Genomic DNA, 6,817 nt, shown 5'->3' on the forward strand with positions numbered 1-6,817 from the left:
GAGTATCCCGTAGCCAGATAGCATTCACTATATTTTATCATTCAGTTTGGTCCCTAAGACGAGGTTCTAATCTCTTTCCTGGTACTTCATAGCACAAAAACACCAACTCATCCAATGGCATAACTCAATTGTCAACTCTAGATACACCCATCTCAAGTAAAACCCCTTCTTGACCCCACTCCTGGACAAGCTCACTGAGGGGAGTGAGCCTCTAGGTCATACACTATCCCAGGATAAGTGCAACATCAGAGAGGACATACAATGGTTCCAGACACTGCCATACACCTCCCCCCAATGCCAAAGGAGGGAGTGACTTGCGCACAGACATTGTGGAAACCAGTAATTGGTTCCCCATTAATCACACCATCCCTTTACATAGTTTAACAGATACATTCACATATGAAGACAATGTTCCCTCCTGTCCTCTTCCCTTCCTGATATTCTGCATAGCACCAGGGACATGTGAAAGACAAGCCTGACCTCTCCCCTCTCTGGGCCCCAGATGACTGAGCCCCAGCTGAGGGAAGAAGTGCAACTGCCATCACCAGAGTCCGAAGGGATACATTCTAATAACAAGTATATCACCTCAGCATATTATGCAGATAAGAGATCTTAATTATCTATGTTACCCAACTAATTCTGATTCATCCACCACAAGTCACATACTCAGATATATGGACACATACAATTAACATTTTGCATTACAGAGTCTGTGAACATTTTCATTTCATTAAATCATCAGTGGGCCAACAATGTAAATGTACACAACGGAACAAATGCATCACATCCAAATGTCACTTGATGATCTGCAGTGCTGGAGGAATGACACCCAGATAAACACACACAGTGTCAGAGTTGAAAAAAGGACCATTTAAAACAGAAGGAATCTGACCTACTCTATATTCAATCTCCATATTAAATTCATGTTTAATATGCAAATATAACATACAAATATATGTTTTAGTATACTTTGTACAATTCAAGTTCATATGGTAAAAACAGGAAATCATTATCAGTCAACAATATAAGACAGCAAGTCCCCTGTGTGTATTCTCTCGTGCCATTTCAGCTCCCCCAGCTGGTTGAAACACTTTCCACATTGGGAGCAATGGTAAGGCTTCTCCCCCGTGTGTATTCTCTCGTGACGTTTCAGCTCCCCTGACCGGCTGAAAAACTTTCCACACTGGGAGCAGTGGTAAGGGTTCTCACCTGTGTGTATTCTCGTGTTCTTTCAGGTTCCCTAACTGGTTAAAACACTTTCCACACTGGGAGCAGTGGTAAGGCTTCTCCCCTGTGTGTATTCTCTCATGTTGTTTCAGGTTCCCTAACTTGTTAAAACACTTTCCACACTGGGAGCAGTTGTAAGGCTTCTCCCCTGTGTGTATTCTCTCATGCCGTTTCAGCTTCGCAGGCCGGTTAAAACACTTTCCACACTGGGAGCAGTTGTAAGGCTTCTCCCCTGTGTGTATTCCTTCATGCCGTTTCGGCTTCGCCGCCTCTCTGAAACCCTTTCCACATTGGGAGCAGTGGTAAGGCTTCTCCCCTGTGTGGATTCTCTCATGTCGTTTCAGTTCCGCAGGCCAGTTGAAACCCTTTCCACACTGGGAGCAATGGTAAGGCTTCTCCCCTGTGTGTATTCTCTCGTGACGTTTCAGCTCCCCTGACCGGCTGAAAAACTTTCCACACTGGGAGCAATGGTAAGGCTTCTCCCCTGTGTGGCTTCTCTCATGTTGTTTCAGGTTCCCTAACTTGTTAAAACACTTTCCACACTGGGAGCAATGGTAAGGCTTCTCCCCTGTGTGGCTTCTCTCGTGCCGTTTCAGCTCCCCTGACCGGCTGAAAAACTTTCCACACTGGGAGCAATTGTAAGGCTTCTCCCCTGTGTGTATTCTCTCGTGACGTTTCAGCGCCCCTGACCGGCTGAAAAACTTTCCACACTGGGAGCAGTGGTAAGGGTTCTCACCTGTGTGTATTCTCTCGTGTTCTTTCAGGTTCCCTAACTGGTTAAAACACTTTCCACACTGGGAGCAGTGGTAAGGCTTCTCCCCTGTGTGTATTCTCTCATGTTGTTTCAGGTTCCCTAACTTGTTAAAACACTTTCCACACTGGGAGCAGTTGTAAGGCTTCTCCCCTGTGTGTATTCTCTCATGGTTTTTCAGGCTCCCTAAATTGGTAAAACTCTTTCCACACTGGGAGCAGTGGTAAGGCTTCTCCCCTGTGTGTATTCTCTCATGCCGTTTCAGCTTCGCAGGCCGGTTAAAACACTTTCCACACTGGGAGCAGTTGTAAGGCTTCTCCCCTGTGTGTATTCTCTCATGGTTTTTCAGGTTCCCTAACTTGGTAAAACTCTTTCCGCACTGGGAGCAGAGGAAAGGCTTCTCCCCTGTGTGTATTCTCTCATGCCGTTTCAGCTTCGCAGGCCGGTTAAAACACTTTCCACACTGGGAGCAGTGGCAAGGCTTCTCCCCTGTGTGGATTTTCTCATGTTTTTTCAGGTGTGCTATAAATTTAAAACACTTTCCACACTGGGGGCAGTGGTAAGGCTTCTCCCCTGTGTGGATTCTCTCATGTTTTTTCAGGTGTGCTATACATTTAAAACCCTTTCCACACTGGGGGCAGTGGTAAGGCTTCTCCCCTGTGTATTTTCCTTCATGCCGTTTTAGCTTCGCCGCCTCGCTGAAACCCTTTCCACATTGGGAGCAGTGGTAAGGCTTCTCCCGTGTGTGTATTCTCTCATGTTGTTTCAGGTCCCATAACCGGTTACAACCCTTTCTACAGTGGGAGCACTGGTGTCGTCTTGCTGGTTTGGACGTCCCTGGCTCTGGTCTTTCTCCTGCCAAAGACAGTGTTTTAAAAAAAAATAGAGACCTGAATGAAACCTCCACATGATAAAACAACCTTGCTACGAGGGTAAATCCTGAATCAGATCTCTCAATAACCTGAGGCCATTTAACAATCTTTGTGTGATTAAAAAAAAAATGTTGTAGAGCATCCTGGTAATTACTGATATGTTTACATTACTTATTTTATTCATCCTGTTTTACAAGTCAGATCACAAAAAACTAAACCGTTCTTGGACACTCAAGACACAGACGTCGCTTAATTCCAATCGAGCAGGTGGTTCTAAATACACTGCTCAAAAAAATAAAGGGAACACTTAAACAACACAATGTAACTCCAAGTCAATCACACTTCTGTGAAATCAAACTGTCCACTTAGGAAGCAACACTGATTGACAATAAATTTCACATGCTGTTGTGCAAATGGAATAGACAAAAGGTGGAAATTATAGGCAATTAGCAAGACACCCCCCAAAACAGGAGTGATTCTGCAGGTGGTGACCACAGACCACTTCTCAGTTCCTATGCTTCCTGGCTGATGTTTTGGTCACTTTTGAATGCTGGCGGTGCTCTCACTCTAGTGGTAGCATGAGACTGAGTCTACAACCCACACAAGTGGCTCAGGTAGTGGAGTTCATCCAGGATGGCACATCAATGCGAGCTGTGGCAAAAAGGTTTGCTGTGTCTGTCAGCGTAGTGTCCAGAGCATGAAGGCGCTACCAGGAGACAGGCCAGTACATCAGGAGACGTGGAGGAGGCCGTAGGAGGGCAACAACCCAGCAGCAGGACCGCTACCTCCGCCTTTGTGCAAGGAGGTGCCCTGCCAGCGCCCTGCAAAATGCTCTGAAGCCTTCACAACAATTGAACCGCTCTCCTTGAAGTTATTGATGATCCGATAAAGGGTTGATTTAGGTGCAATCTTACTGGCAGCAATAACCTTGCCTGTGAAGCCTTTTTTGTGCAAAGCAATGATGACGGCACGTGTTTCCTTGCAGGTAACCATGGGTGACAGAGGAAGAACAATGATTCCAAGCACCACCCACATTTTGAAGCTTCCAGTTTTGGGGGGGATTCAGTTCATTTGCATGGCAAAGAGGGACTTTGCAATTAATTACAATTCATTTGATCACTCTTCATAACATTCTGGAGTATATGCAAATTGCCATCATACAAACTGAGGCAACAGACTGAAAATTCATATTTGTGTCATTCTCAAAACTTTTGGCCACAACTGTACACACTTCCTTAAACATAAAATAAGTAAATAAGTAATTTTAAGTGGAAGTCCAAAACTTGTTTTTACGTCGAAGACACAAAGCACATCAGTAAAATCTCCCCGTTGTCGAAAGGGTTCGACACCTGCTGTTGAAATGGCCCAATTTCTTATTTAGACGTTCACAGATTTTCAACATTTTGACTATCGCTGATGTCATATTTTGGGTAAAGTAAAAAATAAAGTGAAATATTTGGTAAGATGTTCCTAAAACTGAGAGTAACTACAATAAACAAAAATATTAACGCAACATGTAAAGTGTTGGATGTTTCATGAGCTGAAAAAAAAGATGGCAGAATTTTTTTGCTTGTTCAATTTTTTACATCCGTTAGTTAACATTTATTCTTTGCCAAGATAATCCATCCACTGAAACAGGACCCAAGTGGTATATATAAAGATCCAGTCCATTAAAAAAATTGGAGACCTCTTACACTTCAGTGTTGTGATGCAAAAATCCTAGCAAAATGCTTGGCGCATAGAATAAAAAAAGTTTTGTCAGATATTATTCATCCTAATCAGACAGGTTTTTTACATGGACGATACATTGGAGATAATATAAGGCAAGTACTGGAAACAATAGAACACTATGAAATATCGGGGACACCAGGCCTGGTTTTCATAGCTGATTTTGAAAAGGCTTTTGATAAAGTACGACTGGAGTTTATATATAAATGCCTAGAATATTTCAATTTTGGGGAATCTCTTATAAAATGGGTAAAAATTATGTATAGTAACCCTAGGTGTAAAATAGTAAATAATGGCTACATCTCAGAAAGTTTTAAACTATCTAGAGGAGTAAAACAAGGTTGTCCACTATCGGCATATCTATTTATTATTGCCATCGAAATGTTAGCTGTTAAAATTAGATCAAACATTAATATTAAGGGATTAGAAATCCAGGGCCTAAAAACTAAGGTGTCATTGTACGCTTATGATTCATGTTTTCTTTTAAAACCACAACTAGAATCTCTCCACGGCCTCTTAGAGGATCTAGATACATTTGCTATCCTCTCTGGATTAAAACCAAATTATGATAAATGTACCATATTACGTATTGGAGCACTAAAAAATACACATTTTACATTGCCATGTAGTTTACCAATTAAATGGTCTGACGGAGATGTGGACATACTCGGTATACAAATCCCAAAAGAAAGAAATGATCTCACTCCAATAAATTTTTATAGAAAGTTAGCAAAAATAGATAAGATCTTGCTACCAAGGAAAGGAAAATACTTGTCTATTTGTGGGAAAATCACCCTGATTAACTCTTTAATCATATCACAGTTTACCTATTTGCTTATGGTTTTGCCTACACCTAGTGACCTGCTTTTTAAATTATATGAACAAAAAATATTCAATTTTATTTGGAACGGCAAGCCAGATAAAATTAAAAGGGCCTATTTATATAACGAATATGAATTCGGAGGGCAGAAATTATTAAATATTAAAGCATTAGACCTCTCACTAAAGGCATCAGTCATACAAAAGTTATACTTAAATCCAAACTGGTTCTCTAGTAGATTGGTACGAATGTCTCATCCTATGTTCAAGAAGGGCCTTTTTCCCAAAAATATATAAAAAATATATATATATATTAACACAACATGTAAAGTGTTGGATGTTTCAAGAGCTGAAAAAAAAGATGGCAGAATTTTTTACATCCGTTAGTTAACATTTATTCTTTGCCAAGATAATCCATCCACCTGACAGGTGTGGCATATCAAGCTGATTAAACAGCTTGATTATTACACAGTTACACCTTGTGCTGGGGACAATAACAGGCCACTCTAAAATGTGCAGTTCTGTCACACAACACAATGCCACAGATGTCTCAAGTTTTGAGGGAGCGTGCAATTGGCATGCTGACTGCAGGAATATCCACTGGAGCTGTTACGAGAGAATTGAATGTTAAATTCTCTACCAGAAGCCACCTCCAACGTCATTTTAGAGAATTTGGCAGTACATCCAACTGGCCTCACAACCACAGACCACATGTAACGACGCCAGCCCAGGACTGGCACATCGTCTGAGACCAGCCACCAGAGATGTATTTCTCTTTGTAATGAAGCCCTTTTGTGGGGAAAAACAAATTCTGATTGCGGAGCCAGGCCCAGCCAATGGGTGGGCGTATGCCCTCCAGGGCCCACCAATGGCTGCGCCCCTTCCCAGTTATGTAAAGTCCATAGATTAGGGCCTCAGTTAGTTATTTACAATCACTGACTCATATAAACTGTAAATCGTTGTTTATATTTTGGTTCAGTATACACACACACAGTGCATTCGTTAAAAACTTCTCTAGGATAGGGATCAGCATTTTCACGTTTGGATGAAAAGCATATCCAAATTCAACTGCCAGCTACACATCCCCAGAAGATAAGATGTGCATAATATTAGTAAATTTGGATAGAAAAAACTCTGAAGTTTCTAAAACTGTTTGAATCATGTCTGTGAGTATAACAGAACTTATTTAGCAGGTGAAACCCAGAGGACAAACCATTCAGATTTTTTTTTTTTTTGGAGGTCACTCTTTTCAATTATATTTCATTGGGAATCCAGATTTCTAAGGGACCTTCTTGCAGTTCCTACCGCTTCCACTTGATGTCAACAGTCTTTAGAAATTGGTTGAGGTTTTTCCTTTGTGTAATGAAGAAGTACGGCCATCCAGAACGAGGGTAACTTGAAGAGTACTGTTAGATAGAGG

The 6,817-nt window shown here is 41.6% G+C and overlaps 1 pseudogene; it reads right to left on the reverse strand.

Moving 5' to 3' along the window:
• LOC120041777 overlaps positions 1–2,717 on the reverse strand; it is a 109,473-nt pseudogene extending 106,756 nt beyond the window's left edge.
• Positions 2,718–6,817: the final 4,100 nt, after the last annotated feature.

This window comes from Salvelinus namaycush, unplaced genomic scaffold, assembly GCF_016432855.1.
Source record: "Salvelinus namaycush isolate Seneca unplaced genomic scaffold, SaNama_1.0 Scaffold534, whole genome shotgun sequence".
Lineage (NCBI taxonomy): Eukaryota > Metazoa > Chordata > Actinopteri > Salmoniformes > Salmonidae > Salvelinus > Salvelinus namaycush.